General features: G+C 41.4%; 1 protein-coding gene across 2 annotated transcripts in view; it reads right to left on the reverse strand.

Moving 5' to 3' along the window:
* SOCS6 (suppressor of cytokine signaling 6) overlaps positions 1 to 7137 on the reverse strand; it is a 28877-nt gene extending 21740 nt beyond the window's left edge. Inside the window, exon 1 of one of the 2 annotated variants that reach the window (XM_065667906.1) lies at positions 6934 to 7137. The gene's annotated coding sequence lies outside the window, so the exon portion shown is untranslated. Of the gene's footprint in view, positions 1 to 6803 lie in introns of both variants that reach the window. The other variant, XM_065667904.1, reaches the window with a different exon arrangement.
* Between the last annotated feature and the right edge of the window lie 4095 nt (positions 7138 to 11232).

The raw sequence follows: 11232 nt of genomic DNA on the forward strand, positions 1-11232 counted from the left end.
ACATGCAAATTTTCTAATTTTGGGTCAAAACTAGAGAGACTCTTAATTATTCATTATTAAAATCAGGAAGTTCTTTTTTTTCTCCTGCACCTACACTCTAATCACCTGCAGACAGAAACATCTCACTACCACACCAAAGAAACTGATGGAGAGCATTTTAGTGAAAGTTTTTAGACAGACACTGTCTTGCCCTAATGCACACTGGATGACTTTTGGGTTTGGGTGGGTTGTTCCAGGGGTTTTTTTTGGTGGTGGTGGGGTTTGGGTTTTTAATAATTTTCCACAGAAGCGGAAAATAATCTTCCGCACAGCCTAAACAATCTGATTTTGCTAATATTGAATCCCAGCAAAGATTAATTAACTTTGAGGAGACATTTAAATCAATAGGAGTGTTTATTATACATTATGTTTAGCTTTCACATGAAGAGCTGGGGCCTTACACTGAGCAATTTCATGTTGGTGTATAAATTCTCACATGCAGGATCCAAGATAAAATGTTCACTGTCTATATGAAGTAATGTGCTCTGTGAGATTTACACAAACTCAAAGCCCTTAAGGAAAGCTATCTCCAGAGCAAGGTCAAATTTCTGCAGAGCCAGGAGTATAGAAGCCTGGCTTCAAAAGCTAGCTAAGCTTGAAATTTCAAGAATGAAAAAATAAGAGTTAACATACACGCACACAGACCATTTTTAATCCTGTTCTCTCTGCCATACATTTAAACTTACACATGCTAGAAATAAAATGAAAAAATGTATTAGCCCAATTAAAAAAAAAAAAAATAGGATACATACTTTTCAATGCTGATACACAGAATTTCTGTTACTCTTTTCCATGTCAAACAACATTTTAAACACTGCTGCTTCCAAAAAGCACTTATTTTAGTAATATACAGGGCATCTGAGTCAGAACTGATGTAACAACTTCCCTTCACTGTCTTTTGACCACCAGTGGATTAGACTGCAAACAGGACCAGAGCATTAGTCAGTATAGACTCTTTTTTATCCCTTTATTAAGGGACTGTAGAATATCTATATTTATACATAAGTATTTTGTCAAGTAACTAGATTTTTTTGCACAAAGTATGCCAAAGACCTATGGCTAATCCTTTATTACTTCCCAGCATTATTTACTATTAACCAAAAGCTCTCTTCCTTTCAAAAGCCAAGAAGAGGAGAAAAATCAATGTCTCATAGAGGACTGCATCAGCATTGGTTTTGCCTGCTTTCCACTAAAGAGAGAACTCTGAAGTGAAGGAAAAAAGGTAAGCTACCAGGTACCTATCTTACACATAAACTAGCAACTCCTACCTCTTAATGCACATACCAAGTATTCTGGAGTCACTCTCACTGGGCTGACCAAAATTCCAGCCTGGAAAACTTCCTCAGCAAGGGTTTCACCCAAACCAGTATGCCTGCACAAACAGCTTCTGTTCAGTGAATCCCGCGAGAATTCCTTACTCACCTAGTTCCCACCAGCTCCTGAATGGAGTCAACCAGAAAAGCTGTCTACCCACTTTCTAGAGTACAGCTTCCACAAATCTTATCCTAGAAGGCACACATTCTGTAATCAAACACCTCTGCCCTGATGCCACCAGTCTCTATTTCTCTGTTTTAATAAACCTTCTAATCTGATGCCCAATTACCAACTGAAAGGTAATCCAAGGGTATTAAAACCCATTTCTGATGCCAAAACCACAGTCAGCATTACAGCTTGTAACTGCCCGGTCTTGTAGCACTTACTGAGGCAAAGTCAGAGGAAACAGAATTCCCTAACTCAGAAGGAACAAAAAGGAAAGCAAACTTGACCACTGTATTGGAGACATCTTGGGATCAAACAAATATTCTTCTGAAACGTTTGGAGTAGCCTACTAATTTGTTCTCAACCTATCTGAGGAATGCAGACTGCCTTATAGAAGGAAAAACAATCACCTACTCAAGACTCCTACAAACTGCTGTTTTAGCACATTTACCAGAGAATGTCAAGATTAATTAAGAATAAAACTACTCAAGAAAAACCAGAGATCATACACTGTAAAACTAAGCCTGAATGGATCCTCACTTCCAGCAATTCTGTCATCAAGCGTAGCACTCTATGTATTAAGTAATATCATTGAGAAAGAATACCAAAGTACTTAGTCTGCAATCTCAAATCCTAAAACTAATCAATTTAGCTGCTAGCTGAGAGCACCAAAACCTTACACAAGTCATCTTACAGATCATTACCATATATCATTCAAGTTAAATAATACAAATAGTTGCTGATTATACACTGCTCTGGGAAGCATAGAAAAATACCACATATCCCTATGATTTACTTAACACCACATGTAAGTTCATTTTCATTGTTTTTTGGGTTTTTTTATTACAGATCACCTCACAAATGCTGTAAAAAAGACTACCACTTACTATTTATACCTTCCCTGACAGAGAAAACGGCTTCCATCCAAAACTGTTTTTACAGCAGTTTACAGTAAAATTATTTGGTGTTTGTAACAAAAAAAAACACATACTTTACAAACCTGAGACTTTTTTAAAACTGCCAACCTATTGCACTTGGCTAGTTCAAAAAGTAAAGGCTGTTTCACACCGGCTAGGAACCATCTCATGATCTATGTGTCCTATAAATACACAATAGGAAACAGTATTTGGAGAATAGCACCTGGACATAAATGCCTATATACAGCATGCCTAGGCTGGGGTTACCTGCAAGCAAGGAGACGTTTTTTCATTTTCCTTAGAGTTTTAAAGTCAGAGGCAGAACAAGTTAGCCAATGTATAGGCATCTGTGCTAAACAAATAAAGACTTATATTTAACTTGCATAGTTTTATTGGTGATGCAGCAATCAAGGAACAATTTTTTTAGGTAACATGTGGCTTACATTCTTGTCATAAACAAAGCCAACTGAGTTCCTCAGAGACCAAAATGTTACGTGAATGGTTAAGGACTCAGAAAAGGGCCAATAATTTTCAGAGTATGTTATCTTAATATTTTCCAGAAGAAAATTTCCTGACATATAATTGTTGGGGGGGGGGGGGGGTGTTAAATAAAAATATCTAAAGATGGGTCCTTAAATCTACATTACAGACTCTAATGAACAGCAGTCAGATTTGCAAAGCCAAAACTTTTTGAAATCATCTGGAGTTGCAGATGCTTATTGTTTGCATGTCTGAACATGACAAAAGCAGGAGTCAAAACACTGTGAAAAGTGGTGGAAGAAAAAAAATAGGTACAACTTTTAAGTGAGCTTAAGAAAGAAATTACAAACATAATTTATGTTCAAAGTTACTTTGGATCTGAGAGTTTTAGTTCTTACAATAAGTAGACCAAGTCAGATTCTGCATCATGTTGCCTTTTCAAATTCAGTCTGTATAGAGTCCAGCAAAGACTGCGTAACCTTTTTTACATGTTTGATGTATTAGACAACACTTCACATGCAGACAGCTTTCTATTTTCATCCAAGGCAATAATTCAAGGCCAGTTTGTTTTGGTTTTAACCACCAGGAGAGGCTGAAGTAGGTGACAGGTTTTTGTTTCAATAAGATCATTCAGCTACAGTGGGGAAAAAAAACAAACCTACTGTAACAAAAAAAAAAAAAACCCAACAACAAAAAAACCCCACAAAAAGTACAAGTTTGTAAATATTTCAAAACTAGCGTAACTTTTTAACACAAAAATGTATCCAGCTCATGTAATATAGAGTTTAAATTCAGAAATCAATTCTTTATAGAGCAAAAAACAAAAACAACAACAAAAGAAAGAACCTACTGTGTGCCATTAATCTTTAACCTCTGCTGTATCAGAAGCATATTTTATTGGTATGAAGCTGCTTTTTAAACTTGGACAATACTCCATTACAAGCACAATCTTCATGTTTTCCAAAATAATATACTGCTGTATATAATTTGCCATCCAAAATTGTCAAGGAAAATTTTCATGACCTTTTTTTTTAAAAAAAGGATACTTCCTTTTCTGATCTTACTAAAAAACGTATTGTGAGGCAGTGGGAAAGGGGATGGAAGAATTTGGGGCTTTGCATCAAGTAAACCTATTGTCTTCTGAAGACTGATATGTATTTACTGAAAAATAAGTGTATGCTAAAATGTAATGAAATCAGATTTTGTCACGAACATAACAGACATTACCAGATAATGTTATTACTCTTTAAAAGTAAATAAATCAATCAATAAATGAGGAAACTCAAAGTTCTGTTTCTTTTCAGTTTAATACTTCATCACAAGATAGTTAAACTGCAGAAGAAAACTTTATTCTACATTTCAATCCCAATCCTATCCAATTTGTAGTCACTACACTACATAGCATTTGCATCCTTAATTAGATTACATTTGCTTTTATACTACTTGTATCTTATTTTTCTTCCATGGAGCATCGCAACTGCTTGACCTACCCCCTCTAATTTGTTGGTAACATGCATTAAAACACTATCAACAAAAAACTGGGACACATACAGAAGAGTCTCCTTTCTACCTACTTTATGTTATCACTCACCTCCCTGCAACTCCCTATACGTTGTACTACCCAAACACTGCCAAAATAATATAGGCCCAGGAGGGCAGTAAAACAATAGCAAATAAAGTATTTGAGTAAGGGATTACCCTGGACTGTGGCCTCGGTTTTGCCAGCAATAGTGCAAGTATGTACTGAACTGAAGGCATCTACAAGATAAAAGTCTTTCTAATGTTTATGTTTGAGTTATTGTATGACCATAGAAGACTTCATAAGAAAGAACAGAAAGAAGTAACTTGATTTCTAAGATGACCTGTTGATTAACGGCTCATTCTCTCACTTCATCACTTTACTGTGCTAACGAGAGTTTAGAGGTGCTATCAATCTACTTGCAGAACGATGTCGAGCAGTTATTTCTTCAAAACACCCCTCTCCAAGAGTAACCCAAGTTGTCTGGCTGACCAACTTCACAATCTAGGACCAAAGAAGTTAACAGCATAGTCTAAATTAACATACATCTTTTTCAGACTTCAGTATGTCAAGTTCTCAGAAAGTTTTAGGATTATCCATTATGTCTCCTGAACCCACATGAACACTCTGATGCTGCACATACACAGTGTGATGAAGTGACACAAAAGCCTTGCAAACAATACGGTGGGTGCTCCTTCCTTAGTCCTTCCCGGGGAGTTAGCAAATGCAGTTATGTCTATAACACTACACTATGACCATTCATACTTTTAAGTATTAAAGCTTAATCTCGTTGAATTTTAATTTAAAAATCTACTTAAATCTCAAACCTCAGGATACACGGACTACACACTTGATTAAGCCTACAACAGGTAAACCTGCTTTAAGTATAAGTTCAGTTTCAAACGCAATGCAAGGCCACAAATCCAAGAAATATGTAATAGGAAGTGAATACTCTATTCAAGTACTGCTTAACACTTCATGAAAAGCACTTTGAAAAAGCTGAAATTTGCCTTTCATAAGTTACACATAAAACTGCATGCTACAATTACCACCTTACTGCAGAAGACTCCAAAAATATCTACACATTCTCTAGTAATTTAAAGTCTCCCAGTCAAGCCAAGTAATTTATTTTGTAACTATACTGAAGCTTCCATATTTTTTACAATCCAAGGATGCGTTTATTAACATGAAACAAAAATAGTGCTGTTTTTTCCACCCAGAGCAGAAATGCAGCTGCACTACTCAAGCACTTGTGCAGAGAGCAGCTCTCTAATACAGAAGGCCTGCAGCAGGCATTTTTAAACTACAGGTGTATTAAGAGGCTGGACAGGGTATAAACATTTCTGGCAGGTAGGAAAGAGGGGCTGGCACCTAATAGTAAAAGGGCACAAGAATTTACTAAGTGGAAGAGCAGCTTTCCCTGGCTGAAGCGTATAACACTGTAACAGAAAGTAACGTACTCCACAAAAGTGTTCCAAACTCAGATGATTTTGAAAATAGAGGAAGGCCAACGAGTAAAGGAGACAGCAAGACACAGCCAAAGCACCTCCACACCAGAGAAGCATCAACCTCTACATCTCTTAGAACCTCGAAGTTTTGAAAAGGCTTCTTTCTTCAGCAAGCGGGTAGGCATAGGCCAGGAGCTCTTTTACTGAGAGAAGCACCACCATTAAGGGAAGGAGAACACAAGAAGCAGCTTGAGGAACAATAAGCCAGTAAAGTTTGGGGGTTTGGTGTTGGGTTTTAAAGTCAAGTTTTCAAGTGCTGCCCGTCCCAGAAACCAGCCTTTCCTTCCCTCGCCCCTCCGGGGGCCCGCGGCGCACCCTCACCTCAACAGCGCGACACCGGCACCCTAGGGCTCCTCCGCCGCACCAGCCCCCACCGGGCTGCAGACGGGGACCCGGCAGGCCTCTAACCGCAGACGGGTTACAGGGCGCGTGCGGGCGAATCAGCCTAATTCAGCTGCCTCGATAATGGGGTCGGTAGAAGCGGGGTATGTTTATTCAGCGGCTCAGGGCAGACCGACGGCTGGTGGGGGTGAGAGGCCGGCCCCGGCCCGCTCCTGTCACGGCGGGGGGCTGGGGCAGCTCCTCGGCGGCCCGGACCCAGCTCCCCACCCTCCCGCCTTGCAGGCCGCGCAGTGGCCCCGGTGCCTCCGCAGGGCCTGGCACCGCCGCAGGCTCGGGGAGCTGAGCGAACAAAGGGAGAGCAGGCCGGGGCCGCCGCTCAGGAGAAGGGCGGCAGGCAAAGCGCGAACCGCGCTGTCCCCATCCCCCGGCCCTCCCTCCTCCCCGCCAGCCCTCCGCTGCCACCGGGGGACGGGGGTGGGAGACCCGCCGCGGCGCGCCCGTTGCCGCGGGGACGCTCACCCAGCGGAGGCCGCGGTGTCCCGCTCCCGGCGCGGACGTCTCCCTGGGCTCCTCGGCGGCGCGGCCCGGCCTGCGCCGGCATCCGGGCTCAGCGGCGAGCAGCCTCTCGAGGCGGCGGCGCGGGACTCACCGAGGAGAAGGAGGAGCTGACGCTGCTGTTGCTTTTGCGGGGCCCGGCCCGGCTCCGGCTCCCTCCCTCCCTCCCTCCTTCGCCGTGCCGCCGCCTCCCTGTTCCTGGCGCCGCCGCCGCTTCCTCCGCCTCCTCTGCCCCCACCTCCCCGTCCTCGGAGGGGCGCACGGGGGTGGTGAGCCCGCGATGGCCGCCGCAGCCGGAGCCGTGCCTGCGGGAGGCGGCTATCACGTACAGCCCGGCAGGGTTAGCGGGGCCTGGGATGCCCCGCTCCACGCCTCCGCCTTCCTCGCTGCCCCGGCGGCCGGCAACAGCCCTCCGCGGCCCGCCTGCCCCCCAGCGCCCGACTGGGTGAGCGGGCCTTTTCCCTTCCCGGCTCTGGGCGCCTTCCTCCGGGCTCGACGGCCGCCGGAGACCCACGGGGGCGGCCAGGAACCGCGCTAGGAGGGGGCAGTCACGCTTTGTTAGCCCCCGGCCCTTTCCTCCCTCCCACCCCTCTCCAGTATCTGGCTGCCCCCCTCGCTTATAGAAGGTCACAAGTTCACAAGGAGCTACTCCCCCCTACTTGTCTGGCGAAAGGTATCGCCTTGCTGCTACCGCACTGCTGAGGGGCTTCCAGAGCAGGGGTGATGGGCCAGGCCCGCTGCCGCCCCGCCGGGAGGCGGTGGAGATGGGCGTTCGGAGCAGGCCCCGCGCTGTGCTGGGCAGGGAGGTGGTCTACCCGCCGCTCTCCTCCGCTTCATCCTGCTTCACACCTCCCATGCCGTGAAGATGAGAATAGGCATTATTTTAGTGTTTAAAACTTCGCTTCACAGATCGCTGCTAAACTTCAGCCCCATCAGCTGTGCTACTGCGACTCCAGCCAAGCAGGCTGCGTGCCGGCTTGCTTGTTTGCCTGCCCCTTTTTTTAAAAATAAAATGCTAAATCAAGAGCAACAAAACAATTCTTAATATAGGATGTGTGAGACTGACAGAAGCGACTCGCGGGGAGCGAAGAATTAAAATCTATGGACAATATGGGTCTTAAAAGTTGTAAGTCATATTTGTTGACTGATGTGGAGATAGTAAAATACTACCTTTTATTTCCTGCTTGTGGTATACAACTGATGTAAATGAAGAACCTGATTTGTAAATATATGCATAATTTTCTTACCTATGTAATCGCATGAGAACCAATGTCGTTAGTATGACTCGTTATGCCAGTACTCACTGATTTCAAGGTTTAAAAGAAATGGTTGAAACTCACAAGATAGTGAGAATGTCCATGCACATTCTGCCTGGATTCCTCTACCGAGATCAAAGGTATTGTGGGTTGAGGTCTGTGACTTCTTTAATTGCCGAAGTTATTTGAGATCAGAATGTGTCCTGATTTCGCTTACATTTTGGTATCTCAGGCACTTACTGAGAATTAAAAGGGTTTTCCTGAGTCTCATCCAAGGGTTTTATGCTTCTTTATGTGTCATATCGACCTCAGTTGCTGCCAGGCCGGAATCATTTCAGGAGATTAATAGAGTTGCACAAAGAAAATATTTTTTTCCAAACAAAGTTTGGCTTTTCCTGATCTATATAGAATGATTTATGGTTTTAAGTGGCTTATATTAAAACTGTTTGTTTTACAATTATGATTACATGTTATCACTGATATAACAAAGGTAAGAATAGTTCCAAGTAGTTAATTTCTGAAACCTTATGAATTTTGTAACTTGTTCGTAAAACCCTTACCACTGATGTTAAAAATATGAGTGACTTTCTATGTTGGCAGTGGTGCTCAAAGAAGGAAAGAAAATGAAATAACAAAAGACTTTGTTTTTCTACATAGTAGGTTCCTCCTTTCCTCATAAACTGTTAGCAACCTAATCCAAAAGGGGAATAAGAGAGAGCCACGTAAACACGGAAGGTCTTCACTGGGAAAATGTTGGTTTAATTATTGTGCAGTTCTGTCAGTTCCTCAAACAAGTTTGGGGGGTTTTGTGTGTGTGTTTTTGCCTTCCTCTTAGGCCTCCTTTTCCGCTGGATACAAACATTGAATAAGTAATTATTTTCAGGATCCAGCTGATACTCCTGTTCGACACATGTATGTGATACTAAATTCAGCAGTGTCTTCAGCAGCAGCTGTGGGAAAACAGCAACTGTATATATGAAGAAGTCAAAAGACTAAAAATGTTTTTCTACCTTCAGCTGGTTGTTACCATAGACAACTTCTGTAGTATTGCACATGAGACAATTTTTTTAAAAAACAAAAAGGTCTTAGAAGTCTTTTTCTACAGCCACCCACACTTTATTATAGAGTTGGTTCTGGATGATGTTTTCCAGCCCATGTTTTAAACAAGGGTTTTGATGTGTCTGCAACTGACTCCTTGACACTTTTAGGAATCAAAAGGTTTAGCTTTTTTGCAGAAATGCACTGACAGACAACTTCAGAGAGTTGAAGGAATGTAATCCACAAAACTTGGTAGATTTAGCCCCCAGTCTATCTTCCATACTTTGACTATGTAGGGATCATGTTTATCAGTATGTAGGGATCATATTTATCAGTAGGGATGATGCTAAATATGGCTTAAATTAGTATTGTTACTCGACATGATTCCTCATTCTCTCTTTGTGTCTTTTTCCCTCCTTCTGCTCATACACACCTTTCCCTTTTTTCATAGTGGCTACAGTCCTTGTTGGACCTCTTTAGGCCAGCTCAGGTAGCTAAATCTCTTGAGGTTCATTTAGCTAAGAATAAATTACAACATAAAGTAGACTAGGTGCCTTACTTTTCACTCACATAATTTAGAAACTGTAATCTGTTGCTGTAAGAGTTCACAAGAACAACATTTTCAGATTGTTAGCATTAAGCAGTTCATAAGAAGTTAGGGACGTTAAAGGAAGACACTGAGCAAGCAAAACCAAACAATACTTTCTAGCTGGATTAGTTGCTGATGTAGTTCAACCTGATACTAGCTGAGTATCGAAGCATACACAAAAGAGGCATTTTGTGTGCATTTGGAGTGGTGAATAAAAAGGGGGAGAAGGATTGGGATTGCAATCCTCTCTATAGGCTACCAGTGTGCTGTTAAATTGTCTTAGCCCTAGTATACAACTTTATGTTCAGGATACATTTTTTCCCATCCAAGCGTGTCAGCAAATAGCTGTATCCCAGTACAAGCAACGGTTTATCACTAAGAGTGAACCACCTAAGTGTATTACTCGCATTGCAACTTGGACGGCATACGAGAAGGATGTTGACAGGATTGCTCAGCGAATTTGTTCTGGGATTAAAAACATGTGTTGGTCTAAATTGGGCAGTTCATATATCCAGACATCTTGTTTTAATGCTCTCTAGGCCCATATAACTTATTAGAATTGCCTCACAGTTGCTAGCTTTGTCTAAAATGATGAGGACTAAAAATTGGGGTTTAGTAATACAAAATTCAAATTTTTCATATCCAGTGTCCTTATATGAATAAGCTTCTAAAATCGGGAGCTCCAGATCCAGTTCTAATTACTTTGACTGAGGTCTGTATGTCGATGAGTTCCTTGCTTTGATATGCTTATGGAGTTGAGGTTTTTTTCCCTTTTTTATATTCAAAATTGTGATTACAAATTATATCATGACTTTTGAATCAAATATGTGTGTATACAAATCTTTAGTTCAGAGAGGCAGATCATTGACAACAAAGTTGATGTTATATCCACCATACCCACTTTTCATCCTATTGCTGCCTACCTGGCATAAGTTACCATCATATCGTAACAACTACTCTCCTCCTTGCTCTTTGGCCTGAATTGCAGTGGGAGGTTAATGCTTTTGTCTTCTTATTGCTCCTTGAAGGCATGTAACTGTATATGACTGTATTTTAAGGACACAAATGCCTCCTTTTTTATTTCTGTTAAGCATAATTTGGAAAGGCATTTGCAATTTTATTAGAATTTTCAAATTATTGTAACGCTTTACAGGAACTGGATCTTTTAGATGGTAAGTATTCAAATGGCCTTGGAAAACCATAGGCTTTTAAGGAAAGCAGTATATACAAAATCACTGTATATTGCTGGTCATTTTTATAACTGTGACCTAGTTTTCTGGGATTTTCAATTTCCATAGTCCTTTTTTGTTATACCTATTTTATTTATTCCTGTATTTTTATTTTAGATAATATTGTATATTTATAGTCCTATACTTTAATACCTATTAGAAATCTTTATATATCATATCATCACATATAATGTTTGGATACTGTATGTTGATTGTTCTACTTCATTTTCTCAGATTCTTGCATATTTTTTGTTAGTAAATTCCATTTCCATTATAGCTGT

This window comes from Lathamus discolor, chromosome 2, assembly GCF_037157495.1.
Source record: "Lathamus discolor isolate bLatDis1 chromosome 2, bLatDis1.hap1, whole genome shotgun sequence".
Taxonomy (NCBI): Eukaryota; Metazoa; Chordata; class Aves; order Psittaciformes; family Psittacidae; genus Lathamus; species Lathamus discolor.